At 40.3% G+C, this 13430-nt stretch overlaps 1 protein-coding gene across 2 annotated transcripts in view; it reads left to right on the forward strand.

The window, feature by feature from the left end:
* The first annotated feature begins 5273 nt into the window (after positions 1-5273).
* LOC119550650 (BMP-binding endothelial regulator protein) overlaps positions 5274-13430 on the forward strand; it is a 28795-nt gene continuing 20638 nt past the window's right edge. For both annotated transcript variants that reach the window (XM_037859489.1, XM_037859491.1), the window contains exon 1: positions 5274-6165. The gene's annotated coding sequence lies outside the window, so the exon portion shown is untranslated. The remainder of the gene's footprint in view (positions 6166-13430) is intronic.

The following is a 13430-nucleotide window of genomic DNA, read 5'->3' on the forward strand; positions in this document are numbered from 1 at the left end:
TCGATTTTAATTGCATGGCCGGGGTCGCCTGTAATTCGATGCGTTTTAATTAGGCTCTCAATTAAGATCAAGTTGGGTTTTATCTTGAAATGGGTGAGTGTTGCGAATAGCATGCAAATGGCATGATTAGCCCGTAGTGCGGTCGTGCCTTTTTTTAAGTTTTAGTCTACCTTTCTAACAGCTTCAACTTTGTAGTAATTATATATTTAAAAATATTTACCTTTGGTCTTCTAGACGTATACATTTTATTATAAACAAAATCTCACAGTTAAAGAAATTTATTTTGTAGTTTAAAAGCCATTATTACCTTATTATTTATTTATTTTATTTACCTTATTTAAAAAATAAAACCATATATACATAGGTTCCATCCAAAATCATTATCTAATAGTTAGGAAGATCGAAGTTAAAGAATTGTATCTTATCTTACCAATATTACAGTTTTAGAGCCACTATTATATTATAAAATTTTGAACTTTAGAGCGTACTTTAAAAATATAAACAAAATTGCTCTTATGTCTGATTTAAATTAGGATTATAGGTCATGCCAAAATAACTCCCAACTATGTATTTATAATTTGGTTGAAAGTAGATTATGAAAACATTTGCAGTAAATCAAATAAGGGTAACACTTTAACGAATAAACCTAGGAAAATAACGGGTAAAAAAATATGAAAAATATCTAAAAGGCATAAACAGATAAAAAAAAAATATTTCTTGAAAATTATATTAAATTATCCTTTCCAGTGTTTCTCGAACTGCTGCCAAACAGTTTTACAGCCACCCAAGGCTCATCCAAATGAATATGAATTGCGTTTTGTTGGGCGTTGGCCCAGGCAACGGTAAGTAATACTAAACAATTGCCACGCCCCCAGCCATCCCCCTTTGAATAGGCAATGCACTGACCCCGACCACGCCCACCGCCCATTTTATTGTTATATAGACAAGTGGACATGCGGAGAAGAGCTTTTCAATTAGCCCGGCCAGAAGTTGACAATGTGTTGTTGATACTCGTATGTCGCAGTGGATCCACTGGATACACCTAATTACAGTGTAAGTGTCGTGCCGCCTGTGTAAACATCAAGGGGGGAGGGGGGCTTGGAATGGGCTAAGGAGGGGCAGTACACAGACAAAAAATAAGATCACCTTGAATCTGATGTTATACGATAGCGATACTTAATAATACATTGTTGAGATCTTTCAATTATCTTTGATCTGATGTGATACTCTACAATAAATAATCCATTTGATATTCTTTCAGTTAACAAAGATTCGTCTTTCTCAGTTTTTAAAAAAAATGTTAATGTTTTAATTACTCGAATAGAACTATACCAATAATATAAAGATACTTGAAAACAGTTTAATGATTACTATGGAATTTTAATCACTTACAAAGGTTTCTGAAAGTTTTTTTTTAAGATTTAGCTTATTTAACATAACTATTAATAATTTCGTATGATTCAAAAGATCCCAAGATCAAAAATTGTTCTATATTCGAATAAAAAAAATCTTATCTTCGAATTAGATAAGTTGAATATCAAATTTTTCCCTGTGCAGCACTTGATCTTTGTCCGCAGACTGTTTTTGCTCCTTGCGGCCAATCTTCGAGTGCTTTGGACCCTATGTACGTATCGCTTTTCATGGGGCAAATGAACTCTGCGCCATTAGGGAAATTTGAGCAGCTTGTTTGTAAGCAGCCTGCTTGTTTTTGTTGTGCGCGTGGTAACCTTATGGAAAATGCCCAGAGTCCCCAGATCGACCAGATCCCCCATAGATTGTTGACTCTCTGACTGGCTGCAAACTATTTCGCAACTCCAGCCGAGCTGGGGTTATTTAAATTTGGATTATCCCCACCTGACTTGCCTCCAGAAATAGCCACCACAATAGGGACCGAGTCACATATTGGCCAATTGCAAATATTTGCCAGTATCAAAATAGCATCGATTCGATGCGCAAACTGCCCCGGTATCGTATATATAGCAATATGGACTGTGGATAATCGGGGCAGAAAGGGGGTGGTGCTGAAGTGGAGACGCTCGACGGGTTTCTTATTTGCCCAGAGCTTAGAAGCTCAACGCTTAATTACGCTCAAGTGGCGTGGAAAATTGTGGGGCGGGATTCTCAGATTTCCACTACCGCCCAACGCCCACTCGACCCAATGACGTTTATGCCAAATTGCTTTGCACTTTGTTTGTTTGCAAGATGGGGCGAACCTATACCTGTACCTATATGAATGCTACACTATGCTATGCAAATAGCAAGCGGCATTTAATGAAACGCAATTATTTAATTTTACAGACTGCGTCACGGTTCCCACCTGGCTGCATATTGCACCGTTCGCCTCATAAATAATGACTGGGCAACCTCTAGTGACAAAATCCACGGCCTGGGAAACTCTAACTCTAACTCTAAGCCTCCATACTCCAAACTCCATACTCCGAAGCCGAAACCCAAAGCAAATCTAAAACCAAACCATAATCCGAGCCGAGTTTCGTTCGTGATAACTGCAATTTTCCAGCCACAACTACAGATACAATGAGTGCATAAATCATCTCCAGCTCAGCTGCAACTCTGTGGCATTTTCCTAGCGTGCCGCGGCAGCTTTTCCAAAAACCTAAAAATAAAAAAAGAAACCAAAAAGCAAAAAGCCATCGCATAAATGTCAAATGCCTGGCAGTTTGATTTGGCCGCGGGTTAAGTGTGAATTATCCCAGGGCCTCGGATCTCTCAGCACCATTTGTATGCTGTCTCATCTGCAGAATGCATTTAAGAGCTTTAAGTGCTATTATCGCATTCGAGACAAATGCCATAAGACACATTTCAGATTGCAAATGCAACTTGCAGTCACGGCAGCTTTGGCGATTATAATGAATGGATTCATTCATGGTGGGAAAGAAATTGCTTCCGATTTGTAGTAAAATTACAGAAGAAAATATGAATAATATTACTCAGTTCTGTGGACTTTTATTAAACTAATCAGTTGCCTTTATCGATTTTGTTGTCTGGTAATAAATCGATTTAATAGTATAGATATAAATTATTTTTATAAAACGTGGGTAATTATTTCCGAATCATTTCATGACCTTTTTGAAAAACTGCAGTCTCACCAGTCTTTTATTACCCAACAGGTCTTGTAACGCGACGCACAAAAGCTGATATGACGATGATATCATGTGAATCTGATATGAGTAATATTCAAATTTATTTTCGCAATCTAACTATAAATTAGATTGCGAAAAGTACAAATGTTCCCCGGAAGTCGAAACTAAAGAACTTTCCCGAGGAATTTTTATACACAGTTTACTTATTTTGTATTATACCTAATCAAGAACGGAAATACCTAGCTTAAAACTTTTGGCGTTGATTACTTAAAAAATGAATCATTTTTATTAATTGGGATTGTGAAATTACTATAAAAACTACTTGCCATATATGACGCGCTTAGGTGTTAGATTGCGCTGGCTTTCATCGACTCCAAAGTCTGCCAATTTCACCTGACACCCGCAGATCTAATCAGCCTTGTTTGCCCACATTTGAACTTCAATTCATTCATGGTTCGAGTGGGAAATAATCTAATCGATACTACGACCAGAAATGTTGTTATCAGACGGGAAAATACCTTTGTGAATCCCTAGGCACGCGGAGCTGTCAAAACAAAGAAGTCGAGGCAGACAGCGCGGAATGCCAGTTGACAAATTCTAATTGGCAAAAGTTCCCGGAATCGAATCGAATTGAATCGTATTGAATTGAGTTGCCTTGCTTACTACTAAGGTGTGTTGATGCGGTGGGCTCTTCTCATGTTCGCCTTGTTAACACTTCGTCAACGGTAGGGTGTTCATTTCGCCGAGGAATGTGTGAATGTAGATTGAAATTCGATTTCAATTGCAGCTTTTGAGAGCTTCGCCTTTGAAGTCGCTTGAATATGATTGTAACCGCACCGCCAAAATAGACACACACGGCAAAATATATCTCCAAAATATATCTAAAAAGAATGACGGTGGTTGTGAAAGAACCATTCGATCTTTAAAATGTGCACTAGATTTATAAAAGCATATGCTTCAAGTTTCTGTACGTTCTGGTCTTTAGTTTTTGGAATATATAATGTAGGGAATAAAATCTTATAAAATTTGTATTTCAATTCCCACTTAACAAAAATATTTTTTTAAACTAGCAATTAGTTTTGACCAACAGATATTAAAGAATACTTTAAAAAAATAGTAGAATTTAAAAATCGTTGTTGGTCCCTCACAAATTTTAATACTTGAAAATAGAAATGTATACCAATAAGCCAAATAATACTATGCACTGAAAAACTATAAGAAAATGAAATTAAATATTTGCACTTTGAATTCAAAGTTTCGTACGTCATGTTTAAATTAAATGCAAATATGAAAGCAATTCAAAACATATTAAATTGAGTAATCTAATTTGAAAATATTTGAATCAAGGTTGAACGTATTATATTTAAATTTTCCCATTGTTTATTTAGTTTAACAACAAGTAAATATTTTTGCAGTTATTTGTTTTTTCTCAGCATGTTTGATTGTAAATTTTAATCGAATGAACACATTTTTCGAATCATTGAACTTAAATATTTTGGAACCGTACCTATTTTATATGTTTGGCTTGTATATATGACAAATATTTTATGTATTATACCCGTTACTCGTTAAATAAAAGGATATCTTTTATTCGTATGTAGCAGGTAATAGGCAACATTTCTTAGGTCAATCGATAGGTATTGAACAGGTACATTTCAGTTAAAATTTTCATTCTAGCATTAAAACTGTAGGAGCCACAGCTTTGGGCGATTTGTGGGCGTTGAAGTGGGGCGTAGTTTCCGAGATCACAGAGTTCATATGGATAGGCATTCATAATCCTGATCAAGAATGTATATACATACTTTGAAGGGTCGCAAACGCATCCATCGAATCTAATATACCCTTTTACCCTTTTTTTTATTAAGAACTACTGTTAAAATAGTGTAGCTACCTAGTATTTTTTCCGGTGCAGTTAATTAGCGCCAGGCGACAGGCGTTTGTCTGCAGCCCTCGACCCCTCGATCAATAGCCTTCGAACCACTTGGCCCCCCGGATTCGCTCCAGCCAGAAAATCGGAGCAGTGCGAGCCCCCAAAAAAAGAAGCCCCAATCCGAAACTCTGCTGCTGCGCTGCCGACACTTCGGCTCGGCGACTCGGAGGCAACCCGAACGCAGGCGAACGTTTTCTCAGTTTTTCGCAGCGTTTCCTCTCAGTTACGTTTTAGCTGCCGGCGCGAGCGGTGCTGTTTTCAAAAACGCTCGAGAGTGGCTCGAAATTTCGAAAATTGCTGGCCAGGAAAATCGCTCTTTTAGAAGGGGGAAAACTCGCGCGCGCGATTTTCACGTTCGTCCGACGATCTTTTATAGAGCGCCATTACAGCCGAATCACTGGTGAAATACGTCTGAAAGTAAATGAAATACAAAACAACATATGCACACGAAATTTGTTATCAACGCCGACGAGTATTGGAGCTTAATGCGGGGCTTAGCTTGATTTTCTGATTTTCAGATTTTCTGCCTATGCTAATGCGTTGTTTTCCACTGGCTGGGAGCCGTTTTCCCGTGTGCTATGTCCGGTGAATTGGCGCGCAATTTCATTGATTTGTATTGCATTGTATTGTATTGAATTGAATGCAAATTGCAATTGCGGCACAGCGCGAAATTGAACCTTTGACAGTGGCGACGGCTGCGCGCAACGTGGCGTATGCGTAATCTGTGGCAAAGCGAATCGAAGTACTCGCAATCGAATTGAAATTGAAATGGAAATGCAAATTCAAATTGAAATAAAAGACGCGCGCCGGCTCAAATAAATTATGTGCCAGTGAGTTCTAAGTGCCCCTCCGTCTCCTTCCAATCGCCTAGTTCCTCCTCTATTTCGCCGTAAAAAAAATAAGTAAAATAAAAAATAGACCCAAGCCCAAGCCAAGGCAATTGAAAATGCGATTCATATCGGTCCGAATAGCAGCAGCAATAACAACAGCAACTAGACGACAGCAGCAACAGCAACAGCAACAGCAACAACACTGATGATCGCTGGCAACATGTCAAGCATAATTAATTTTCGATTCCGCCGATTTCTTGCCACCACAAGCACCTCATCTGGAAATCTGGAAGTGTAATTACGGGTAAACTTTACTTATTCCTTTGTAATTAATCTCTGCCTCTCCCTGAATCTGCGATCCCCCGATTCCCCGATTCCCCGATTTGTTTTTGTTTTTCCCGCTCTTTGTCGCTATATATTCCCAAGTGCGATTTTGTTTTATTATAATGCGAAACATATAAACATTTCACTTATCTGTGTGTATCTGCGAACGTGTGTGCTATCTGCCTTTGTTGTTTCAACATTTTGCGAAAATTGTTTAATTGTTTGGTTTCTATTATCACATTTGGCACTCGCTCTCGGCTCGCTTCTCTTTTTCTCGTTTTTTTTTTTACTAATTTATTGCCCCCGAGCATTAAGAATTTTTGAAAATCAAAAGCTGATCAAATTACGAATAAGCTAGCATATGTTTGATTGCCTGGCAAGCAATTAACAAAGAACATTTGCATAGTATTTTGTAAGGCGGAAATTCCCAGTTGGATTTAATTGCCTGGCAACAATTGGGGTCTAATAAATGCCAAAACTATTGAGGCGCTCCAAGTATTTCGGATTTGGAGTGATACTAAGCGGCTTAACAGCCACCAACTAAGTGAGTGATTAAACAAAGTGCTTTTGATTGAACGTACTACATTATATATACTATATGTATGCACAACACACTCTATCTGTTGCCTGGCATGAATCACCGGTGAGACATATTGTTTAACCAATTAGTAACGATGTGTCAAATATCTCCTGGGTGATATATAGATGGATAAACTGGCCAACTGTCAGGCGCGACTGATAAATCACTGCGGCAGCTGCAATTGCAACTTCAATTGCAGCTTGAATTGTCACTAAGCTAATCGCTGGCAATTTCCTGTATTACACTCCCAGAGCCATAAAAAGTATTATCCTAGGGTACGGGGGCAAAAATAGGGAATACAATAAACTGGCTCATTAGGGGGACAAGGACAGAGTGCCAGAAGGACCGTACAAATACAAATTACGACTCCTGGGGCAATGAAGACCCAAGGCAAAGACACAAGCCGAAACGCAAACAGAAGGGCCAATAAAGTGTGCACAGAATGAAAAATGATAAATTAATACGATAAGTAAACCATGATTATCCAACAACATAAAAAAAATGTAATATCTGATGAGTTTTGACTTAATAAACAGTTTCCTTAAGTGCTACGGTTTATTGCTCCTAAGTCTTTAACATTTTTCTTTTAAATGTAATCCCCTTTTCCATCTTAGATATGCATTTCTTCCTGTGTAAATAATGCTGGTAATAACTGCGCTTTGCAGGGGCGATCCGTTTGGGGGCGGGGCAGGGAGTAAGCCAAAGCTACATGGGTTAATATAAATGTGCGCCGGCATGTCCATGAAATGTCCATAGAACAGACGTCTGACTAGCAGTTCGAGTACCCGGCTAAACAGGCGACACACCAGGCCATGGATGACAGTCCCAGTCCCAGTCCCAGCCCCATTCCAGGTCCCCGATCCTTCGATCCCCCATCCCCGATCCCCAATCCTCTGATCCCCATTTGCAGTGGCAAAGACACACGGACGGACTTTCCCGTACTGCCTAGGTGTCGCTTTTTGTTGTTGTTTCTGTTCGCTTTATAATAAAAATGCAACCATACCAGTTTTGCCAACTGACAACTCACATACTGGTACATAGGCGGCGGGGCCAACTCGTTTGCCCCTTCTGGCCACCGAACAACATCAACAACATCGGCAACAATAACAACCATAACAACTGCAACTACAACTACGAACTGCATGTGAATTTGGTTTCAAAAAACTATGTGTTTATACCCTTGGATCAAGGGTAATTGAAGTGGATGATGTTGTTTGCTTAGCACTGAGGATGGGCAATTGTGCGGGGAAATACTTGTGTATACTCGAAAGTTGGGGAACTCTTCAATGAAAATGGTTAGAAGGAGATGGTTTTGCTGGAATTTAAATATGATGTTGGCAGGATAACTTTTTTGGGCGTATGTATTATTTCCATAGTGGAAATTTATTTATATTCAAAAAACCCAATGACTTTATTAGAAGGGACTCTTGTCAATCTCATATCAGATATTCACCATATTAAAATTTTTGCTGTAGGTAAATCTAAGAAACTAAAGAACATAAAATACATAATATAGTATTTCATATGACTATGGCTAGTAAATCTAGATTCTGTTTTAAATAATCCTAAATCTTCTAAATGTTCCTGATACTTGGGATACTTTGCATACAAAACGCTCTCAAGATCTCTCAAAAAAAATACAAATCTGAAGGATTTCCAAAGTATTTTTCTTGGTTATAGATCTTGAGCAATCACAGCCCGATCCTCTTGGGTTTCCAGGGTATTCCGTGTTCGGTAGGACACATCCTTGGTTGTGATTCGTGGCTGCGACTCTCTCTCGCTCCCGCTGGCCACGTTCACGCACCTGTCCAAGCACAGAGCCAGGCGGTCTGCGATCTGCGGTCTGCAATCTTCGGCGGGGCTTCAGGTCTTCAGGTCTTCAGTTCCCCATCCGCAGCTCCAGCCGAGCGATCTCCAATCCGCACACACTCACCTGGAGAGGCGAACTGCAACTGCAACTGGTGACTCTGCAGGTGTTTTGTTTGTTTGCCGGACTTGATTATGCTGCCGAAAGGGGGGCGAAGAATGGGGGTCTGCGGCACAGCCTGCATAATAATAATCCGGCAATTAAAATATGATCGCATAATAACTCGACACTCGAGCGTCTGCCTATGATTTATGGTTCAGCTGGTTCGGCCGGCGACTTTCAGCTTATTTATAGAGATGGTCCAGCTATAGAGCCCCGATTACCGATTCCCGTTCTCCGAAGAATTCTTCTGCTAGTGGGGTAATTGTGTGGCTGCGACTACTTTTTCTTCGGCTCTTCGCATACTTTTGCATTCGCTTAAAGGTAAATTGCTGTCGCCAAGCGCCAGACGATATAGGGGATACCCCTCGCCATGTATGGCCCCCTTTCCCCCTCTTTAAAGCCCCCTTTTTTAGCACCCCTTTTTTTAGCAAGCCGGCTTGGCTCGTTTCGTTTTGGAAAAACCCAAAACAGAAGACCAAAGAGCGAGAAAGAAACCAAAAAAAGAATTAAAAGACTGAGCAGCAAAAAGCAAAACATTTGATACGCCTCCCCCCTCGCGTCAAAGACCCCCCTTCGCCGCTTTGTGACACCGCCTGTCCGACTGTTGCTTCTAATAAATAATTTTAAATGCTGACTACAAAACGAAACCGAACGAATAAAGTGAAGTTTAAGTGTAACCCAATAGCCAAGTCGCGTTCTTAATTGCCTGCGTGGGATGTGGGGATCTGGGGATGTGGGACATGTTGCTGCCGTACGTAGATGTTGCTGCTGTGCTGTGCTGTGTCTGTGATATGGTGTTGCTGCCGTACACGAGATGTTGCAGCTGTGCAAAGTGGGCCAGGCCAAGTGCCCAAGTGCCCAAGTGCCCACTGCTTGCCATGGCGGGTCCACCAAAGTCCAAAGTCTTGACACGCATTCGGGGGTAGTTTCCCAGTTTCCCAGTTTCCGCGTCTGCCAGCCACTGCTTTCCATTTCCCATTTTCATTTCCATTTCCATTTCCCCGTTAGATGGATAGCTTATGACGTCAGCCTGTTTGTCGCCATATGTCTAGGCCCACACGCACACCCGTACTCACATCCATGCCGATGGGAAAAAGCATGCGTCATCGCAGCGTCTGTCGATTGCAATTTCACCAGCCCCCCTGAAACGGTTTAGAGGGAATCCAGCCAAGGGATGGATGTGGTTGGAGATGGGGTTGGGGTTGGGGATGGGGTCTTCTGCGTCACACAACCAATGATAATTTCGCCATGACACGCAATGCAAACACGATTGCACACACTCAAAAAGTACCAGAGCAATTTCCCTTTTTGTTGTACAATCACAGAAACTAATTAATATTTGCTGAACAATACACGGCTAATAAAAATTCCTCTGATAAGATATTAAAAATAGACAGTATAGGGGGGATTCTTTTGTACCCTATCTCGCCATAATGGTTTTGCCAGACTTAACGGCGTGTACTTTGGCGATTAGTTGAGTTTTTCGAGGGGCCATGAAATACTTTATGTGGAGGGCCCTTGGAACGGGCCATCTATGGGTAAATGTAAGACACCATTTCACAAGATTTTTTAAGTTATGCCATTGGAACATATATTGACAGGGAGATCTCATTAAATTTATTTCTTATATAGCCAAATACCTAGTAGAAATCAAATTTCAAAAAGTTTGTTATAAATATTAATAGTATTTTTATCAAAACTGTCCAACAAATATAAATAGCTCCCTGGAGTTAGTTGTCAAAGAGGTTTTACACATTTAGTTCTGAATGTTAAAGAGTGAGTAATCTCTTTTTTACCTTTATGTAAGTTGTCTCTTATCACTTCACTTGTGGCACTTTTATAGTAGGATTTGAAACACCTAAATAATGATATTCAAAGTTTATAGTTCGGATTAAGTTCACTTTAATTACACCAAACAACATTTAATGCTTAGTAAAGTTGGTAATAATTTTTCATTTGGCTTAGACTGTCTAGGCATCTATTTAATAATAATATTTTATTAACTTGTAAACTCTACTATACTTATATATACCATTAGATATTGTTATTATTATACAATTCTCCTTCTATTATATGTATGATCTTTTTATAATAAGTTTTCTGTTTGATTAAGGGACTTAAGACATACAATACTGTTGCCAAGATACCCACAAAGTTGCTTAACCTATAAATAGAGCTTGAAGTTCTAAACTTAAACCAAACTTATTTGTTGGTCAAAGAGAAAATCAAAGTTTCCAGACTTTGTGCCAGCGCCAACCCTCCACTCGCATTCACATGCACCCCTTAACTTCCCCTAGTGCGCTGCCATCCATAAACAGAAATAAACTAGATTACTAATACGCCGTGTTGTGCCACATTGTGCTCGGGTTATTTACAGTCAGCAATTGCAACAATTTACTCAGTGCAGCCAGACAAAATGGCGGCAATGGCAGTGCATGTGTGCGTTTGCGGTATCAGTATCCGTATCTGTATCTGTATATGTATCTGTATCTCTATCTTTGTGTTTGTGTTTGCAACCTCGCTGACAGCATTTGGTGCGTGCCATTTAACTTGACAATCTCATTTGTTGCAACAGCAAATACAGCAACTACAGCGAGTACAGCAACAGCCAGCTGTACATATGCCAAGCCAGCAAAAAACGAACATTTGTTTACAATATTTATTTATTTACTAACATTCATTCTTATTGCCCTGGCAGGCAGTCCGACAATGTCAGCCGCCTTTTGGCAGCGGATTCAGCGATTCGCAAGTGAACAAACAATTTCAATTGTCGGTAATATATATGCAGGCTCACACAGGCACACAGCTCTACAAGCCACATAAATGTATGTTCGCGAGCAGGGGGATCTGGTAATGGGAGTAGTAAAGCACCTTGATAACAGCGCTCGTGTGGCGCTTTTGGCTCTACAACCCATAGATCCATAAATCCCACAAATCGCTTGCCACCAGCCAAAGGACAGGCGTTTATATCCATCTTTTGTCCCACTGAGACGAGGGCTTAGATGAGCAATTTGTAGTCGCAATTTCACACAAATTATGCAGATGGCACAGAGAATCCCCGAGCTTTTAGTTTTTCGCTGCTCTCCTCATTTCTATGTAAATGTATTAATGTGCATTTATGTATTTCCTATGCAAAGTCCGTGAAAACTTGTAAAAAAGGCCAAGCCAAAAACACTGCGTTGCCCATAAAAATGGAAGCAAAATTTGTGATAATCATATGTTAATTTCAAATCAACGCTGACGTTCATGTTCCTGCTCCGGCACTCCAATCATAAACAGACTAATTTATATGAGTTTGGCGGGCCTCCATATCTGTACGTCAATAACGATGGAAAACAAAAAAATAAAGACAATGTTTATGATGTAGCAGGCCATGTTTCAGTGAAAAACTGGGAAAAAGAGTCGGAAAAACTACACTTTTGAATGGGGACATCTCCAAATTGAAGCATGTTGAAAGGAGAAGATAGTTTTCGGAAAATGTAATAATATAATAATAAGTCATCTGGCTTTTAAAATGTTCCATTTAAGAAATACGAGTTTTTTATCACAGAAAAGAAATATTATGTTTGAGAGCTTTATATTTGTGATCTAAACCTATAAATAAAATAAACTTCTACCAAGAGATAGCCCTCTCGATATTTTTAAAAGTGGAAAATCAGTTAAAGTGACAGATACTGTTCAACTTCTGCATATCTTTTAAAAGCTGTATCCCGCTAGACAACCATTTCCGATTGTGTAACTTCCCCGAAAGCCAAGTAGAGCTTGTCCGCTGTCAAAGACCGATCTGTTCATTAGCTCCGACTTGTCACTAGAATTGGGAGCAGCTAAGATTTGGTCTGGCATTGTTGCTGTAATTGAATTAACACCTCCGGGGCATCGTCTGCCGTCTGTTTGTGGCAGGTTCAACGTCACGACACCGAACTAATCGACAAATAAACAAACATCCAATGGCGAGGCAATCAAAAGCAGACGAAGCCGATCGAGTGCAACTGCACTGGACGGCCAGTTGTCACACGCGGGAACCGAACCCCTTTTTCCCCGGCGATTGCATGTCAGAGCCGAGCACTGAAATCGTAGAGCCAAGATATATGGGCACATCAACGTGAATTAACAGACACATTAACCGATAACCGATCTCCAAACACGAAACACGGACCCAGAACGAAAGACTCTGGCAACGAACCCAGAACGAAAGACTCTGGAAACGAACTGCGAGGAAGAGGAAGATACGGAAGTCTAGACTCCAGAGGCGAACTGAATCCGAATCTGAATCACGGCTACGGAATGTAGTGTGCCATATGCACGGCCGATCCGATACGAACCGATCGCATCGCAGTCCGCATATAGAGGTAATATTTTTTATGGCCATATCGAATTTCAAGCAGCCCAGCAAAACAGAGCAACAGAGCGAAATATCGTCAGCAGAATCATTTTGAGCCGAGCAAAACGGAACAGAACAGTGGAGAACAGAACTGGCTATGGATGTGGATGTGGCTGTGGCTGTGGCGCCCAAGTGTTACCCCCGGCACCTGTCCCATTCAGTTCCCATTCAGATCCCCCTTTAGGCCAACACCCCGGGGGCCAACAGCTTGTCTTGGCCACAAAGCAGAGCTGAAAATATTCAAACAATTCGCATTTGCGTGCTAATCAATAAATTTGCCTGTGAAAACCATTTTGATTGCCGGTATCAAACGAA

This window comes from Drosophila subpulchrella, chromosome 2R (genome assembly GCF_014743375.2).
Source record: "Drosophila subpulchrella strain 33 F10 #4 breed RU33 chromosome 2R, RU_Dsub_v1.1 Primary Assembly, whole genome shotgun sequence".
Classification (NCBI taxonomy): Eukaryota; Metazoa; Arthropoda; class Insecta; order Diptera; family Drosophilidae; genus Drosophila; species Drosophila subpulchrella.